This window comes from Prinia subflava, chromosome 3 (genome assembly GCF_021018805.1).
Source record: "Prinia subflava isolate CZ2003 ecotype Zambia chromosome 3, Cam_Psub_1.2, whole genome shotgun sequence".
NCBI lineage: Eukaryota > Metazoa > Chordata > Aves > Passeriformes > Cisticolidae > Prinia > Prinia subflava.
This window is the reverse complement of record NC_086249.1, coordinates 12,190,794-12,211,270: the sequence shown is the minus strand read 5'-3', so window position 1 is coordinate 12,211,270 and position 20,477 is coordinate 12,190,794. Positions and strand designations below refer to the sequence as shown.

The window sequence follows — 20,477 nt, the reverse complement described above, 5'->3', positions numbered from 1 at the left end:
ACCTATGCATGAGTTAATGAAAGATAGTGAAGCATGTCATGTCTGAATGGAGACTTCAAATAAATAATTTACTTACTTGTCCATTCTGTCTCATTAAATCTTGTTCCTTGTCTTTCCCTTGTGACAATTTTATTACTTCCACAATTTATTGTTTTTATCTGTCAGTCTTCACAACTGGCTTACATTATTTTGACTGTTCAGATGAAGAAAAAGTATTGTGGTTTTTTCCTTGACAATCAGCTGAACCATGGGGTTACTGATTCAACGATCAGGTTGCATCAATTTTTAGTTCCTGCTTGCTTTAAGCAAGGTAAATTAACAGAATTAACAGTAAGATGAAGCTGTAGCTTTTTTTTTTTCCTTAATCAATTGAAGGTGGGAAGTAGGAGTTGAAAAATGAACGGGTGGCTGATCAGACCTGTGCTTTGTTCAGTTAGAGCCATTTTGGCACACTGAGCTCTTGGAGGTCTGCTGTGGGCACTGAACCTCAGCAGGAAACAGTTCACAGTTCACAGGATAGTGTAAAGGGACTCTGTCTCCCTTCTCCTTCTCATAAACAGATATCCACATTCAACAAGAAACTGGAAAAATGCTGTCTGAATTAATTAAAATAGCGTTTACATTTCTGAGGCATTTCATCATGGACTGATACACTGAAACCTAATTTAGTCACTCATCTCTGGTTGTCAGAAGTCAACCACGACTTTTTATTTATGTAGTTTATTAATTAGCAACAAAATATTATGTGAATGTAGTGTTAATTTTAAGGAAAATCGTTCTGGTATATTTCTTGTCTGTATCCATGACTACAGGAGAGAATGAACTTTAAGGTACTTTTTATTGTATATTACACCAGGATCAAAACCTTTACTTTAAGCTCCAGCCTTCTCACTGTTAAAATGGAAAAAAATCATGAGCTTTGGACACATCTACCTCTTTTTCCAACCCTCCCTACCACCTCCACCCCCTCCAGTGTTTCTGAAACCCCTGGCATCAGTCCAGTAAGAATCAAGTTTAAGGGTAATCAATATTAAAAAAAGGCTACAGTGATACAAATGAATTTAACTATCTTTGTTTTCATTCTATTAAAGAATCTTCATCAGTGACACTTCTCTCACCTACCAAAGAAAAGAATCACTAAGAAATAATAAGTTTCTAAATTTATGATGGGTTTGGTTTTGGTTTTGGGTTTTGTTTTTTGCTTTTTTTTTTAATTCAAGTCTGTTTCTTATTTTGTGGCTGAAAAAGCAGTTTTATTTGTTTTAATTGAGAAGATGATGGCAAAGGGACAGGCAAGAGCACCAGGGAATGGGATCTGCTTGCATGACTCCTGCTATGAGTCAGTGATGGTTTCAGATCAATTAAATGATCTGAATAAAAAATACCACTTAAGATTGCAGAAAGAAAAATCAAGGAAATGGTAATTGTGTTTGAATCAATCTTGTTTGGGATATAATTTACTGAGATGCAGAGTGACAATTTTCCTCTGGAAGGGAGGGTCCTGATTGGGCCACCCCAGCTATGGGTGGGTGATGAACCAGCACTTTGTGCTGGTTCTTGTGCCCACGGAATCTCTCCATCAGCTAATTTATTTAGCCCATTGGAAAATTTACTTAGTGGCATAACCAGGTAGACTTCTGCTTGGTTAGTGAGTCAGTGAGGAAAGATTCATGAGTGTCAGAGCTGGAAAAAGGCAGAAGATGTGTTGCTGCTCTTCAGTAATTCATCTTGGCTGCTGGAGTAGAGATTGGATACAGAGCAGATGGGAAGGGACAATGCACAATCCAGTTCCACTGCTTAACTCACACCAGTTTTGCTGTTCCTTAAAAAAGAGGTCTGACTCTTTCTGTGTAGGGACAGCAACACTCATGATTGAGGGACAAAAATGTGTAGTTACATTCCATGTTACATCCCTGGATAAGTAGGGAGAAGGGAAAAACATCACACAGAATTTAGCAGACAGTTTTCTGTTCTATTCTGGTGTGCCTCTGTCCTGAAGCTGAATAAGTTCCTGTAGATCAAGCAAAAGATAATATTTGTATGAGTGCTGAATATTTAATAGAGGAGAGGAATCCTTGTAGCAACCTCTGGTGAACTTGCCTGAGAGCTCAAGCACAGGACACCATTGAGAAGAGAAGGAAAGGTACAAGTTTTTTGTTTTTTTTTTTTAAAAACCTTTTTAAAAAGGTAGAAAAAGTTTCAAGAAACAGAAGGAAACAGATGCACAATCAGAGAAAAGGAGATAGAGACAGTGCTAATTATGAAGCACAACACTAATTCAGGGAAAGCTGGATTATGGATGCAAAAGCCTAAATCTTAAATCACTGCTGAAAAAGATATTGAGACAAAGGATAGGGAAATACTGAAGAAAAAAAAAGGGGGAGGGCGAAAGCATAGTCATGTTTTCCTTTCTTCTGCATGCTTTGAACATGCCTTGATCCCTGCCTTTAGTTATAAACACTGCACGCCTTTCGTGAATTGTTTTGTATTTCATGGACTGGAACTCCACAATGCTTCCACATTTAACATCTTAGCTACATTTCTTCCAGTTGATTTTCTTGGGAAAATAATAGAATCACTAGGCCATGACCTTTGAAATAAGCCTTACAGCAGGTATCAGCTAATTTGCTTTTTTTTTTTTTTTTTTTGCTTGTGAGGCAATCATTCCTTCGTAATTTCAGCAGAAAGACTGACCTAGAAAGCCCTCTGCATCTCTTCACTGTAGCAAGAAGAATACCATGGAAATTATCTGAATGAAAGGTAGCACATAAAATGTGGAGGATGAAAAAACACATCCAAAGAGAGGGAAAAAAAAAAAAAAAGAGAGAGCGAGAGAGAGATAGAACGAGATAGTAATTATTCTTAAATCAATGTTGTTTATGAGTCAGGTTCATTGCTTGGCTCAGCTATGAGTCATTGTGTCAGGCCTCTGTATTGGGGAAACCACAGGGATTGTGTCTCAGCATTCAAGACCAGAGAGAAAAGAGCCAAAAGAATTACAGGGGGAAATGGAGACTTTTTCCTAAATAATGGTTCAAGGAGACCTTTAAATTCCAGGATGATGTTGGTGTTTGCAGGTTCCTTGAACTTGACTTACAATACGTGTGAAATCAAAAGAAATGTCACACTAATTCTTGGAGACAGGTTTTCCTTCAATGCTGAGTGAGTGCTGGTGCCAGGTAGGTGGCATGGAAGAAGAACCCATCCTGGGGATCCTCGTTCCCTAATGTTGTCTAGAGGTGGAACCCATGCAGTCCCAACCTCCAGTGGCCTCAGTGAGCTCTGGGAAAGAAATTGCCTCCTCAGTGGATCACTTGCCTCAATGAAGGTTTCTTCATGGTTAGTAATATATATTTTTCAGTGATCCCTACTTTTCCCCTAGAAAATACCTGTCAGGTCTGTCATTATGAGTCTCACACTACCTCACACTATTCAATTAGCTGTGGTCCATGTTTTAGCTTTTTATTTCTTTGAAGGCAGGTATTTTCTAACAAAGTCTACGGCAAGTGTTAAAATGTTCAGAATGTGTAAAGGCATTCAGCTTCATGGTGGTTAAGAACAGAAAAGAACAAGAGGTGACCTGGAGTATTTTTCTCTTATTCTTGTATGCTTAGGCCATTAAAAATCATCTCTTTCTGAAATCCAATAGAATATGTTATATTAAATCTTATATTTCAGGAAGGTCCTGATTCTGAAACTATTGAAGGATGATGGCTCCAGACCTTTCACTTGTTAGTTACTAGCACTCATTTATTTTGTACATAATTTATAAATTATGTTTGTTACATAGGTTAAAAAGATCATTAATATCCATCAATTTTGTCTCCGTGTATGTGTGCAGACACACAATAATGATACATTATTTTTTGTTAGAAATGATACAGATTGAAGTCTTTCAGTCTCTCACCAAGCAGCCTTTTTTCCTCATGCCCTGAGTTGTTCTTATGGTTATTACTCAGTAGTCACTATTTATGGGGATCAAAGGGTGGTGTGTAGTGTTACATCATCTGTCTCACTGATGCCACAGACTGAGGTAAAACTGTTCCTCCATCCCTCTCATTACTTGTTTTTTATATCCACCCATCTCTGGCCCTTTGTGCAGCCTTATTCCACTGGGGACTGGTGTTAGTCACTGCCTCCCCTCACAGCCCTTAAATCCTTCCCAGAGTAATTGCTTCCCAGGACAGCATCTATCTCTGTTTGGAGCTACTCTTACATACCTGTCATATCCTCTCAATTATTTCCAATTTACCTTTGTTACAGACAGCTTTTACTGGGTATTAATCTTGTTCGTCCAGGTCACCAAAGGAAGAAAAAACTACCAGATCCACAAAGCTCAACTAAAAATGTGGAGTGGGAATGGAGGTTTTTTGATTTCTTCATTTAAAAGCTTTTTGCATGATCTGTCAGTCAATTCATGAATCTTTTACATGGCCTTTAATGCTATTTTAATCCATGTGGTAGTGCTAAATGGAGCACCAAGTGACATTGAGATTATGCTTCTTTGCCATGCTGGATTCCACAGAATTGGAAATATTTCTGAACTATATCTATATACCAGATACAGTTCACAGGGACCTCACAATCAAATGAAAGGAAAAGGGGTTAAACAAACAGAAAGAAAACATTAAGTGTGAAGAAGTGGCATGACAGAAGATAGCATAATTCTTCACGTTAACTTTTCCAAAAATTGTAAGATAAAAAATCTTCTCAAGTTCATGTCTGCAATTAATCAGATTATTCAAACCTCAGTGTTTTCTTTTATAGTAAAAAAATCACTCTTCTTTTCTCTTTTGACAACATTAAAGATACTGTTCAGATTTTCAGAAATGTTTCTTAATATTTCCAAGAGATAAACAGGTACCTTGGAGAGTACATTTACATTTTTGGAGATAAAATCTTTTATTTTGGCTGATTTGGAATACAAAATCACACTTTTTTCCCCCCTTATTTAACATTATTTAACATCCTCTGAGGTTTAAAATTAATTGGAAATTATGAAATCATTATTAGTGATAAAGAGTACAAAATATATATATGGTTTAAATTTCTGTCATTCTGGTATCCACATTAAAAGGGTTTTATTTTTATCTAGTTATGGTACCATATAACATAGAATTGTGAGAATATCTCTCTTTCTTAAGTCTTCCTTACTCTGCCAGTGGTGTATTTTCTGTACTTTTGACTTTCCTTAGCTTGGTTAGATACCTCATAGACAAAAATCAATATAAATAAAATGCTAGGAACTACTTCTTTCTTTATTCCCCCCTTTTTTTTTGTCTTCCTTTTCCTTTATAAGTTCTGCTGTGGAATGAAGATGGAATTTTAGTCTTGGCTATCATATTTTTATTTCAATTTTGGCTTAATGGATATCTAATTTGGTCCTCTTAAAGGACTCCTAATTTCCAGTTTCTTTTTTTTTTTTTAATTTATTCAGGCCTACATTAGTGAGTCTCAGTAGCATCTCAAGAGTTCTATAGAAGGAAAATACATATTTCTTTGGATAATTACCTATCAAAACTTGTTTTCAAATGATTTTGTCTCTGGAGTCATCACTTTGCACTGGTAACCTCAAAATTATGATCACAATTCCTTGATATTTTAAATGAGATCTTAATCAGTGTTCAAAGGAAAAGAGACCTCTCTTTTCCTGGATTAAATTCAGTTTCTTTTTGGCTGTATACTGAATTTTCAAGATGGAATATGTTTTGTTTTCTTTTTCTAACTTTGAGACTTGCCTATTGTTTCAATTGGGCAACAATTTAATATGAAATAAAAAGTTCTTTAAAGCCTATTAATACCTCTAATCACTAACCTTGGAAAAACTGAGAATCCCTAAACACCTGAAGGTCCCCAGCAGATTTAAAATTGCCATTGATTGGCAGTCCCTGAAAGTCAATTGCTCTGCCTTTGTGACAGCTAAATTTCTATTTTAGCTTTCACTTTATATGTTCTGTTATGCAGGAAAAGATTATCTTTAATAAAATTAAGATGAAACTCAGCAAAAATTCCAACAAAGCATTTTCATTTCAAATTATGGACTTTATTCTGCAAGAGTCTAAGTTACTGAGAATTCTGTGCTTTGTAAGGGAGTAAAAAAAAATTGTTACATTTGAAATAAAGAATGTAGAGGAGTTTCTCCGTATGATTGAGAGCTTCTGCAATAACTCACTGGCAGAACCCCTATGGAAGTGTAGGTCACCACAGGGATCACCTGAATGCATAAATGAGCAGGAACTGGGGGGAGAGAAAGAATCGTGTGTTCCTTCCTGAAACAGCCACAGCAGCTGTGCATGAGTTAAGGTTCATGTGTATTGGAGTAAATCAGTGATGGCCTTAATGTTGATTCTTGATCGATTTCAGAGTCAGCAGCTCTCATCACTTTATAATTGATAAATTAAAATGGGACCTGAGTTGGATAATAGACCAACAATTGACAAAGACAGAAACATATAACTCAAAAACAACAATGAATGAAAGGATTTCTGGAGTCACCTGATTCCAGCTCCCACCCAGGGCCAAGCTGGCTTTGGATTTAGAAGTAAGTCTCAAGTCATATCAGGTTGCTCAGTCATACACAGCTAAGCACTGAATTTTTTTCCAGGCTGGAGGTTCCACAACCATCCTGGGTGACCTGAGTAGGAGAAAAACATTTTCAAGGAAAAAGAGTCATGAAGGATTGACTGATCATAAAATGGAGAGGAGGAGTTCCTGATCATAAAACAGCTGCTACAGTTTTATGATAAGCAGCACAGAATCCACTAAAAATGATCACAGCATTTTACAGGGGTCATGTTCCATTGACACTTTCTAAAAGATGAGCTCAGTACCAGAGAAGGTGTGAGGGGAGAGGCTTTGTCTTCCTCATCTAATATTCTGGAGACTAAAGTTTTAATCTGTGTCCTCCACAGCCAGACTGTCCTAGGAAATATTTTTGATGCAAAGGTTTGGGGATCCTGGATAAAACCTTTCCTGCTTTTAGCGTGTGGGAATGTATATAGACCTCCCAAATTTTCCAAACACACCTCCATTTGCAGTACAGAAGGCTGCTGTGGGGTAGGGACAGGACTCCTACCTCTTCATCCCCCTGCTGCTCAGGCAAGGATTCTGCCACACCTGCCAGGCACAGAACCCCTAGGTTATACCTTATCCTAGGTTAAGGGCAGAAAAAGAAAGCACCCATGCTGAGGTTCATCTCACTTTTCTCCAAAAGCACTCAAAAAGAATGGACCAATTAGCTTTTTAAATTTTTATTCGTGGGTTTGATGGGTAGAAATTCCAATGAGGGAGACATCTCTTCTGACTTTTTATTCAGAACTAAAAAAGGAGCCTTGGTAATTAGATTAAACTGAATGTATAATTTTTAGATGAACATTCTCATAGAGATTAAGGGTCAGAAACATGATGGTATTTAAACTTTCAGCTCCTTTTTTAGACAAGTGTCTCACATTGATTTTACCAACCACCAGCTGCCTGAGTAATTTCTGAGATTTGAATCTAATTACAGTGTAAAGATCATATGTGAAATCTGTGGCTGGCCTTACTGAAGTAAATCTTTCAAGAAACACTTCATCCTCTCTTGGATAATACCAATAATATTTCCATGTCTGCTTCATTACTGAGATATAATAATGGGAAAAGGCATTTACGGCTTGTACTTTATAGAAACATTTATAAATAAGCTTTTAAGGTATAAATGATAAAATTTTAAAATTTAGGTATTGTAAATTGTTGTACTTTCCATTTTATTATTGATGGTGATGTTCCTATCCGTCTTTCATTAATATTAAGAGAAAATTATAATCAAATTATTTAAAGTTAATAGGTGGATGTAAAGACCACAAGCTAATATGTGTTACATTAGTTACTTATTTAGACACATGGCTGCAGTTAACTTTCCACACTTTTAACCATGTTTGAACATATTCTTTTAAATCCATTTTACCACATTAAGACACTAATAATAATATTGTATGTACTGTTTCCACCCATCCTGACCAATTTTATAATTATTTATTTCAAATATGAATTTAAATTCACATTGATTCTATTCACATGTACAGAATAAAATCATTTACCTCAATTATCAAATCATAACAAGCTTCAAAAGCAATCTTGCTTTAGGAAGTGCTGTCCCCTTCTGTTTCTTCCTCTTTTATTTGAGAAAACTGAGAAAAGTCCTGGAATGAATGTAAATATATGAATGCAAAAATGTTAGTAATCCATTACTGAATTTACATCTTTACAAGAAGAATTAATTTTTCTATAGACAAAATAATATTTTGATACTTGCTAAAAAAGGCATTTCTTAAACATATTAATATGAAATGTGATTAAAGATAATTATATTTAAACTCAGAAGAAAGGCACAAGGCATACTATGTCTATTCTAGTAAAACAGCAAAATTTCATTCATAACCACAACTGTTATTTAATAGTGATAAACTTGGCACTCTTTTTTGATAAACTTGGCACTCTTTTTGCCTTTTTTAATGTCATGCAAATGAAGCTTTGTAAAAATCAAACCATCCAGCTCTGGTGATTTTTCTGTTCTAAAGCATCCAAGAACATTTTGTACTTGGAAACTGTTTGAATTTTCTGTGCTTTTGTTCAAGGAAATTGGTGTTTCACGACAGAAATACATTTACTGGTTATGCTGTAGTGGCAGATGAAGTGAACACTTCCTACTAAATGATGCTAATTTTTGAGACTTGCAGAAAACAATGCCTGGAGATGCTTAGCTTCTTCTCATTCTTCTGACACAGATCTCCCCAAATGAGACTGCATAAGACTTTTATCCTTTATCCTTTTATCCTTTTATTCCTTCTGAAACCAGCTTCCTAGGCCAGTTGGTCTTCAAATAGGAATTAAAATCCTGTAGTGACAAAGATCAGAGGAGGCCTCTGAGGACGGATGAATAAGCTCTTGAAACAGTGAATAACATCTCGAGTGCTGCAGAAAAGCAAAAATGCCCAAGGACCTCCAGGTGTAACATTTCCAGGGCCTGAAAGATACCAGCAAGTTCTACAATTGATTTAGAAGTTTGCTGACTCAGATGTTAACTTAATTTTTGAACAGCTCATGAATAACAACTTCAATTTAGATGAGCAGAGAAAAATCAGACCCATTTGTTTACTTTCAATCTGAAAATAAATCTCTCTGATTTCATTCTCTGTGAAATTTAAATTCTGCCTTTCACCACACTAATAAGATTGCCATATGCGCATGTTTTATTAATCATAAAAGCTTATTTAATTTACATGGCTTTATTTACTTTCTGAATTAATGGTATGGTGGATATCCAAAAAGCACATAGCTGATATTATCATCCCTATTTCTGCTTAATGCTTACAGGACAACAGAACCTCAAAGCCTCCACAAAGGACTGATGTCTCTGGTGCTGAGCTCATTAATGCACACAGGGAAGAAGGAAAGCAGAAGTCTGTACACCAAGACAAAACTCTTTTGCTTTGTGCTTTGATGTTCTCTGTACTGAAGTAATATGGAAAAATCAGATTCTGGGCTTGCACAGGAAGACGCAAATAAGCAGAGGGGTATTTCTGAATTGGGGATGTTCTGTTCTTCCTCCACACCCATGGTGATACTGAGCTGTTGTCTCTCAAATACCCTCACTAAATTGTTAATGAGAGTTAAGTCATACTGTCCAGTCAGAACACAGATTCAAACGGTTTTCTATTTTAGCTGAGAGTATTTTAGTATTACATGGTTTTAAATGAGATGCATTTAATCTTATTTTATAGTGTGATTTCTATAACATAATTATAGGAAAGACATTTATCACGAAACCTTTAGAATAGTCTGTTTTCTGACATGATTGGCCAAATGGTTTAATTTTACAGTGTCTCCAAAAACAAAACCAAAGCAAAACCAAAACAACAAACAAAAAGTTTTCTTTGTACAGGAATCCAATAGGGAGGTTAGAGCAATACAATATATGCTAGAAGTTCAGTAACTGAAAAGTGGATTTTCTGCCTATTTAATTACTGCTGAACTTTATTAAAATAGATATTAGACCTGAAAGAGATACTCTATTCTAATAAAGGGCAAATATCTTGTAAGATTATTTCAAGCTATTTCTAGTTCAGTTCTGTAATCAATATGGGAAGACAGAAGGCTTGGAAGTCCTATCCATGTAACCCAACAAACTTTCTGACTTAATATTAGTGGTTTTGGGCTTTTTTCTCCTTTAATTCATACAAAAATAAATGCACTTTTTAAAAAACCTAAACCTAGCCCCTTGCCATAAACTTGTATGCTAAAAAGCTAAAAGGTATCTCATAAAATCATCAAGCTTTGCATAATACACTATTTAGAATGGAACAGGTTTTGTCCCCTAGAAAACCCCTAGAAATCTGCTTAGCTTTGATTAACATTTTAAAATACTATTAAATTCAATTAACTAATTGGATTAAAGTTGATTAAATACAGCTCCCTTTGGCTTCACTGTATTTTGAATCAGCTTCTGAGCAAGTTGCAAGACTAATCTAAATTACAGTCACTCACTGCATGAAATCCTGGCTCTGCTGAAATCAGTGGTAAAACTCGCATGGTCTACATTCAGGTCAGAATATTATTGAAATTTTCTCATCAAAGTAGTGCTCAGCTCAAAGGACTCTCTGCAGCAGTAACCTAAGTCCTCATATCATCTGGGGGTTCAAACTGCTTGAAAGATTCTTAATTTTGTTCCCGCTGCTCAAACAACAAAGTAAGGACCAAGCAGGGCTGGAGGTGTCCTGTGGAAAGAAAACTATGACTTTACAGATTTTTGTTTTGTTTGTTTTGTTTTTTTCTTGGCTCCATATTTTCTGTGTACTGTTTGATTCCTCTAAATGCTTTCCTTGCAGTCCTGAGCTTGAAAAAATCCAGGTAGTTTGTTAAAAGTCATAAACATAAGGTCAGCAGTCCACCAGCATTTTAACCTTGTTAGTTGCCTCTCATTATTGTGATATTTATTTTAACATGTCAGCCTGGATTTTGCACTAACCTTAGCATTTATCAGGATTCAAATATATAAATAATTCTCTTTGGCCAAGTACAAAGCAACTTTGTTCAAAGCAGCCCATATTCTTGTGTTGTTCTTGTGTTCTGGATTTTTTGACTATTACAGTGTTGATAACACACCAAGGTTTTGGTTATTGTCAAAAGTGCTTGCACAACAATCTCAGTCGAGATTTTTCTGTGTCCAAAACAGTCAGAAAGTTCCATGTCACTTCTGTAGTTGTGTTTTGGGGCTTTTTTGGGCTTTGGGTTTATGTTTGTTTCTTTGGTTTTGTTTGGGGTTTGATTTGTTTTGGATCTTTTGGGTTTTTGTTTTTGTTTTTTTGGTGGTGGTGGTTTTTGTTTTGTTGTGTGTTCTTTGCTTTTGAGCATTTCTTTGTTGTGGGGGGTTTTTGTGACTGTTTCAAAATGGACTAAAATGAATATTCATTTGACAATAATTAACATGACTGATTAAATGAAAAGTTGGTTTCTGAGAATTCCTCTCAGGAAACAAAAAACGTAGGTATCTGGAATATAAATCAATAACTGCACCTATAGGAGAGCTAGTTAGGCAGCATTTTTTGAGTAAGCTTCTGAATCTCATTTAAAAAATACATTTAGAAATCATTTGGATTCTTTTCCACTGTTCAGCAGCTGTATGCCTGGGTGAATTAAGTGTTGCAGGTATTAATTGAATAGTACATTGCCACTCTGACAGTGATCAGCAATGCATGTTGAACATGTATTCATGCAGTGAATTTTCTATGCAGTGAATATTCTATGCAGTGAAATTTCATTCTGCTAGTCAGTTCTGGGAAGTGTTTTAAATAAAATAGTGTTACTTTAGTTTAATTTTGTTTCTCATACTGTTTATCATCTGTGGGTTTTTCTTGTGTGGTGTTTTGCAAACTGAAGTTCTCTAATAATTTCTAATGCAGACATGAGTCTTTTGTATCAGAAATCACTGACTTTTTCATGCTCTTTTCCCCATCCCCCTTTTGAAGCAACTTACCAAAGGGAGGAGGGGAGCAAGGATTAGTGTGTGAGAGGGAAATTGGTGTGGGGGAGAGCTGAGATTTAGACCAGGTGCCCTCACTAAACTGCCATCTTCAGTCTGGATTTAAAACCTCCCTAATCCACTCGTGTGCAGTGATTGTCCTGCTGGGCAGCCAAAGTCTGCGAGTGCATCCCTCAAGTCAGTGCTGTGCCCTTCCCAGCTGGTCAGCAGGGAGCACTGAAAGGAAAAGACATCATCAGGGTGAACAAGGAGAGAGAATTTTGGGGAATAAAGCAGCTGATGATGCTGCTGGGTTGAAATTCCCAGCATTAAGACACAGACAACTGGGTGTGCTAGATGAGAGTCATTTACAGAAATTGAATAATCAGGTTAGTGGAACCCCAGAGTTATTAGTGTTGCTGCTCACGGAAATCTTTAATATTGGAAAAGTACACATTGGTCTAAAAGCTGCTTTGGGATAAGAGGTATTCAAAGAGCTGCTGATATTTTTGGCTGTTAGCCAGAAAAAAATCTACAAATCAAAAAATGGATGTGTAACTATTCACGGTGGAAAAAGTCTTTTTTTCTATCCAAATAATTTAATGTAGTCCACTTATTCTGAAAATGTTTTTGTCACTGTAGTTTTCTTCTTGTACACCAAACTAGTGTAAATTTTCAGATATTTAAATAGCCTTTAGTAACATCAAACCAAAACACTGTAATTTTTCATTTTCTCATCATTTGCTTAATTCACCATAAAACTAAAAAGTCATTTTTATTGACCATAAACCACATATTTGACAAACTTATTATTCAACACCCAAATTCTTAAGTCTTAAATTGAATTCCACTGTCTAGCCCTTCTAACATTATAAGGATTTATCTATTTTTCATATGTTCTAATTTATACCGTACTGAACAATTAAACAGCCTTAAACACAAGAAATAATAACTTTTTTCCCTTTGCCTGGTTTTCAGATGTTTTTACAGAAGAGTGCTGTATGTCTCTTAAGTCCTCACTGCCAGATATCTAATTTTCATGTCTGGGTTCCTTAGAAATTATGCCACAAATGGAACTGATTAGACCAATAAAGGGGACCTGATGTTCTGGGGAAATTATCTTTACCTTTAGAGGTTGATTGGAAGTTTAGACAGGCACTGCTGCCTCCTGCACAAAAGAAATGGAATTTTCCAGTTTGTTAGTGGGCAAGCAAACCAGTTCTCTGATGCTTCCTCATTTGAAACATTTTTCCAAAGTTGTTTCTGTTGAAGGAAAGAATTCAGATTCTTGATTGATTCTGCAGATTATATATGCCACAGATTTGCTCAGCTGCAGAAATGCTGCCTTTGCTGTGTTAAATGCTTGCTTTGGTGATTAAATCTAAATCTGGTGTACCTGAGTTGCAAAACTGCCTGGTGTAGTTTGTACATTTTCCCCTTCCAGCCAAACAATTACTTTGCAAATTTACTGTTTTATAAGCACAATATCATGTAAATTGAATCTTTTTCTGCTGGACTTGATTTATTTTCTCATGATAAATTGAGGTGGGAAGCCAGCCAACATGTAGAGCAAATCTGACCTCTCAGTGAGTTTCCTTTCACTACAGACAGAAGATTTGATCTTATCTTCTCAGCCCTAGCTTAATGGCTTCTATTTGTGACTAAATGTTAATCTTGGGTTAAGCTCCTTGGGGAGCCTGATCTTGTGTGGAAAGCTTCCGAAGATGATCTTATTTAAGTGGAACCACAAAAAAAACCATGTAGAATTACCAGGAAAAGCTTCAGGGTTGCTGCACTGGGGTCTGCATGGTGTTAGCCCTCTGCTGGGAGTGGAAAGTTGTGGCTGTGGAAATCAGGGGTTACTGGAGAAAAAAACAGATGATTTACAACCAGATGATGTGATACAGAGTGGACTTTCAGGGTGAAGAAAGGATTCCTGAGCATCTTAAGGATATCCCAAAGAGGCATTCACCCCTTCCTGAAATTTTGAAAACAATCAAATATTTTAATTTCTTTCCTCTGCACATCTCTGCTGAGCACTTTAATAATTTAGGAAGAGTCTCAGTGGAACTGGTGAATTAAACTCGTGGGAATTGGAGGTTGAGTTTCTTGATTTTTTTCTCTTGTAGTTATGAAATGTGATTTGTGTAGAGTTCTGAAATCGTTGCTTTCTAAAATTAAATAAAATTATTATATTACTGCAACCCACTCTCTGCTTAATCTGAGACTAGTAAATTCCAGCAGCCTTGATACTCTTCCAAACATGCCCCCAAAAAGACAAGACTCTTAAATTTAAAAATCAATAGCTTAAGTGCTGCCCAGACACAAACATGTAAAAGCTATCCTTTCTGACAAGTGTTTGGATTTTAGACTGATGAATTGCATTTCAGCAAGAATGGGAAAAAAAATCCAATGCTTCTCTTCTCCTACAGAGTAACATAACAATAAAAGATTTTCATGTCTCGCTTATTTTGTCTTTTCTGACTAGAATGTCAGAATTGCACAGCAGAGTAAGGAAGTTATCTCTGACTGTTTTCCTACTGAAGTGTATACAAACCTCAGTGATTTTTGGAAAGCAGTTTTGAATTACAGGAGGTTTTAAAGAACTTATTGTGTTGTTTCTGCTTTGTCTTTTTTATTAACATCTACAAACACTTAGTATAGTTTATAAATTAGAAGCAGGGGAAATTCTGCTGGGATATCAAAGAACCAATGATGGCACAGAGACCATTGCAGGTGCCATTGTAGGTGTTGCCTCTGCAGGTCAGCAGGTGAGATTTAAGCATTAATCCTCTCCTAATGTGTACATGGCAGCAAGGGTAGCGTTTAAAGGTCATTCAATATCTGTCTTCAAAAGCGAATTGGAGAGTTAACCACTTCTGTCTCAGGGAACTCAAATAACACCAGCCCCTGAGCACAAAAGGTAAAAATAACAGCCCTAAGTGGATCTCATTTGCAAGGAGCTGGGCAAATTCACTCTTGGCATCATTTATTTGACTCCCCTTAAATTCAAACTGCTGCCTGACACAACACTGCCAGTGCAGTAACTGCAGGATGGACTCCACAGGCAGGCTTTCCCAGCCATTGCTGATACCATGTGAATAGTAATGATGATCTGAAGTAAAAACTCAATTAATGAGCTATGCAATGTCTTTCTGTTGGTATGTGAAGTATATCAGAGCACAGCAGAACAAGCAGGAAGATCTGTGTGCATAAATTTGTCTTGTTTACCTCCACACATTAATGCTACTTATCAAGAGACTGCAGAGGCCAAAGAAACAGCAAATAAAGAAGATGTATAATCCTGTGTACATTTTAGGAAGGGAACAAAAACCACAACCAGTAAACCAAACCACCCAAAAAGGATTGACCTTGAGCTGTAAGATCCCGCAGTATGTATCCAAGGTTAACTCAAATATATGTTTTTGACTGAGACACATGAGCCTTCTTCAACCCAGTCAAAAGAAAAATTTACTCAAGACCTTCTGAGGGAAACACAGAGTTCAGAGCTTGAACTTTCTTTATCACCCTTATTAACACAAGTGAACAAAGGTGAGAAGTTATTCTCATTAACAGTTTATGAGAGGCACCTCAAGAAAACATTTATTTCAGTATTTAACACCCCAGTGTCTCCAGTGCAGTGTATGGGCAGCTGCATAAGTATGAGGTGGAGAGGAACTTCCTCTGAGCAAGGTGTGGTTTGTACTGGAAACTTAATGGGAAACCACAGCCCCTTTCAACATTTCTGTTCTGTCCCTGGAGCTTAGGCCCTTTATTTCTGTAGAGAAAATTATGCTGACTGAACTTCCTAGAATCTGTAACAGACTCTGAAAATCCTAAAGAGCATCTATTAGACTCCATTTACAGCTTTTCAATAGGACTATTATTTGTGTTCAGATTTTTTCTAGTACCTGTGGATTATTTATCTTCATCCAAAACCGTGCATACTGTTATTTTGATCAAATACAGTTTTCACTTTAAACAAAAAATCAGACACTAATTTTGTCATGACATGAAGACCCTTTTCTCTGTGTGGGAGGTCATCTGTATTGTCCCCTTTGCAACCAAACAAAAGAAGGAACAGTTCACTTCTTAACTTGTAGTCAACAGAATTGTATTTAACTGATGAAGTGGTAAGTATCACTGAATTATAGTTTTACCCTATGACTTATGGTACCGGGAAGATTTTAAAAATTAAGAAATCTTGTTAAAAAAAAAAAAGAAATCTAGGTTTTTTGTTTGTGGTGGGAGGTCTGGGGTTTTTTTTTCCTTTTATTTTTCTCTTGACATGAATAATGTCAGGGATTAGGGAAGAAAGGAGGTAAATAGTCCCAGCAGATTTTTTTTAAAGTGCTTAGTTCCTAATAGATTTATTACTGAAGAACAAGGAAATAATTTTGTAATACTCACCTGAAACATGGTTTCTTTAGGTTGGTGTATGCAATGTGAGAGTCTGCTTCCATCAGTTTCAAAAAATTTCAGCCTTCAACGTTTGATATTACCACAATAGCTGAAATAGAGAGATGGAACTTAAAACCACATATGGACACTGTACACAAGTGTTAGAGCTTCATTCAAACAAAACTACAGCTTGAACTACAGTTAAGAAAATGCTGAAGTACAGTAAGTATGGTCTTGAGAGGAAGGTATGACTGTAAAGAAACCCTAAGCTCTTGGCTGACTAGAAGATTATACAATAGGAAGAGACCTTTGGATATTTACTTCAGAAAATGTCTATTTCAAAGTCTAAGTGCATGACTACTGTTATATTTTTAATGTGGTTTGCTATGAAAAAAATCTCCCAGACACTAAATCTCACTTATTAAAATTTTAGCAATTTGTTATGGGCTGAATACCAAAGGAATTAAGCATCATTTGATTTAAATCCATGTTTGGAGATTAATGTTTGAGACTGGGAATTCTTTGTTTCATTTGCAAACAAATGTACAGTTTTAGTTTAAGATTTGAAATGTCATGATCTCATGGCTTTCTAATAAGGTCAAGAGTTGATTAAACTTGTATGATCTTTAAGGAATTAGAAAACGGATCACAGTCCAACAACAAAAAAAAAGTTTTCCCAATTGGGAATTTAGGCATTTAATTTCTAAGAACCTTTAATATTAAAACTTCACTGTATAAACACAAGCTATTTTCCATTTCAATCTGAACATTTGTCTTGCTAATGGCTTAAATGATATTTTAATTAGAGTTGAATAATCCACTGAGGTATAAGCAGACTTGAATTTATGACTTCTTTTCTAATCAAAAATCTCTACATTTTGTTCTTAGAAAAGACTTGATTCCCTTATGTTATCCTGCCTGTAAAAGGAAGCAACAAACCTATAAGAAAATGCTGTTTTCAAAACTTGCTTTTTTTTTCTGATTTGGGGTTTATTCACAGGCAGTATGGAAATTTCAAAAATGCTCCTCAAGTTAATCTCTGCAATACCAAGGTAACGTGCAATTTTTCTGATCATCCAAAATGCACTTTCAGCACTTAAATTATTGCAAAATCTAGGTTGGAAAGTGTCTTATTGCTACAAATATTTGCCTTATCATACAATGATTTGGAAAAGTGAAAAAAGAGTAAAGGGAAAGTGGGAAAGGAGATTTAATGAAGAAGAGAACTATGGCCCTCTAAATCTTTTTAACAGGTTTAAGGGTCTCTGAGAAGTCTTCCCCTCCTTCTGCCTCTCCATCCTCCGTCACTCGATTCCAGTGTGTCTGGCAAAGCTTGTTATTGTTGTGTTGCTCATTTGGAAGAAGCTGATGAATTAGGATGCAAGTAGATAAGGGAATAAAAATAGTGCAAAGCAAGTTTTAATAATGCTGAGGAGCTTGTCACACATCCTTTGGTTGACCCATACTATGAGCCTGGCCTTTGGACCTGCCTCCTCTCCCAGCAACCCAAGAGAAGAGAGAAGCCACAACAGCCCCTCTGCTTCGTGTGTTCCTTCTCTTCAGCATCCCACATCTCCCTGTGCCTCAAGGGCTGCTGCTCCTAATCTGGCTCTTAAATTGGCACACAACTTGACAGCATTTCTTTGGTGGGAATGCTAATATCAGCTGTTCCTGCTTTTAGTTTCTGCACTGCCTGCACGGCTGTGTTGTACAGCTGCTCATGTGGTGTCGTTTCCTGATGGGACGAGGTTTTGGTGTGTAAATCTAAGACATCGCTATGGCACCGTGGTGACTGCTCAACACAACATTTTAAGAGAGACTTTCATTAATAAGATGGTATGCAGTGAATATTCATGAAGAAAAGAAGACCGGATAGAAAGTTAGGGGATAATCTGCCTGAAAAAAATAATTCTAAACAGTTTCATTTTTCACCACATGCTTGCAGCAAAATCCTTGCAAAGAGAAACAAACAAGGTTACCTTTCACACCACAAGGTGTTTTATACTACTTCAGAAATTATCAGAGGTTTTTTTTTTGGTTTGGTTTGGTTTGGGGGTTTTTTTGTTTGGTTGGTTGATTGGTTGATTTTGGTGGTTTTTCTTTTTTTGTTTGTTTGTGGGGTTTGTTGTTGTTGGTTTTTTTGTTTTGTTTTGTTTTTGTTTTTAAGCTGAATTAAATTTCTGCCTTCCTTCAGTGCATGAGTAGCCATAAGAAAAAAAAAAAATAATTAGTTACAGTCTTGCTACCAGAACAGTTACCATCATTTATGAAAGTTGTATTGAAGTCAAGGATGTCTCAACAACCAGGCTTTACTGTCAGTCAGGACAAGAGTCCAGTTTCTAGTTTTTCCTTCAGGAACACTACATGGTTTGCATTAGCAACCATCATTGCACTGACTACTGTTTTATTATACAAGATAATTAATTTTTCTAGACAAAACTGTCATTATGTATTAAACTTATAGAGGACAACATAAGAAGTATGTCTTTTTGCAAGTGTACAAGTGCATTTAAAATCCATGCATGCATGGTGCTCAGATCACTTGGCAGCACAGTAACTCCTGTGCAACCATTATTTTTGGGTTTGAATTTTGTTTCTCTCTGCTCAAGCACCTTCTCAAATTGTGCTGATTCCACAGGTCGAGTTCTGCGCTTTTCTGCAAAGTTTCTAAATTGGAGCCATCAAACCAGGGAAAAGCAGTTGTCCTATTGCAGTCCCACTTTTCAGCTGAGAATTAAATAGACCTATTCTTATTCACCTAAGTAAGTAGCATGGACTTCCAAAATACTATTGTAACATTTTGTCATATCCATAATACAGAAATAATTTCATCTGATATTGTAATCTTCAGAATGGAAAACTGCAGCTCTCTAATAGCACACAGAAACATTATACAACAGTTTTTGCACAGGAAATGAAGAGCAAAGTCTTATCCAGATAAAACTGCAGGGAAAATACAGATAGGCAGAAGAAAATTATCACTTGTGATTGAAGTTGGCAAGGACAGGGAGGATAAGTCTACCCTTGTGAAGAGTGCCATGGGATCTTTAATGATCAGCCACAACGGGGCCTGAGTGGGCTGTATCACCCAATTACTGTACAGATAGGCTCATTAATGGAAGATTACAGCAATCAAATACCCTTCTCTTTAATTTTACTAGCATATCTACTCTCCTACCATGAATTCCTGTGACCACAAATCAAAAGTTTACTGGGAGGGGTGTGTTGGGGGAGAAGTATTCTTTTACTTGTCTTTCATAAATTAAATTTTGTGAATATTAATTCTGTGCCCCTGGCAGCAGTGCAAGAGGAAGGACACTTCTTTTTTTTTGGAGTTTATCACTCAATAGTGACTGTTTTCCCATAGAGCCAAAAAAATCAATCTCTGTTCAAAATGCCCCTGAAGACAGGAGAATGCATTGTGTGCCTTGGTGGTTAATATGTCTATCTGATGGAAAGAAAAAATCAATACATTTTTCTTAAAAAGGGTTACTGCAAGAGGAGAAAGTAGTTTATCTCTTTCTGATTGATGAAACTGCATCAAAGTCAGTTATCCACCATTAAGTTCCATATTTATCCTCGTCACCCTTCAGAGTGCTGGAGTTCAGTGTTCAGCCAGTACTTCCATTATAATATTAAGCCAAAGTTGAGAGCATTTGGAAAACTCAGAGAACTGGAAAGTTTTATTGAAATAAGTGTTTGAAAGGGAAGCATGGAAGATTTAAATAAATATAAAAAATTAAACAAAAAACGAAAGGGTTCTAAGGGCCAGAAATGAGGTCAGAACCATGGCAGGCTGAGGTTATTCTATTTCTCAGGAGATTATATACTCATGATTTTTTCTGACAGCCTGCAGTCCCAGGGTTGCTGTTCTTTTGAGTCTCAAACTCACAATTGCTCCAGGGAGATTTGGTGTCCTCCATTCCTTTTTCATTGGAGAAAACTATTTGAAATTTTAAAAATAAAGGTTAAAAAATAATGCTTATACTACCAGAGTGCCATAGTTTTAGCTTTAGGCTTCCTGCTCAAATACACTGTCAGACTTGGTATAAAGTATTAATTGTAGAATAAATAAATA

General features: G+C 36.3%; 1 long non-coding RNA gene across 1 annotated transcript; it reads right to left on the bottom strand.

The window, feature by feature from the left end:
• Positions 1–734: 734 nt before the first annotated feature.
• LOC134548820 (uncharacterized) lies at positions 735–16,509 on the bottom strand. Its single transcript, XR_010079918.1, has 3 exons — positions 16,409–16,509; positions 8,079–8,180; positions 735–6,634 (listed from the first exon to the last, which is right to left on the bottom strand). It is a non-coding gene; the product is annotated as an uncharacterized LOC134548820 (long non-coding RNA).
• Positions 16,510–20,477: the final 3,968 nt, after the last annotated feature.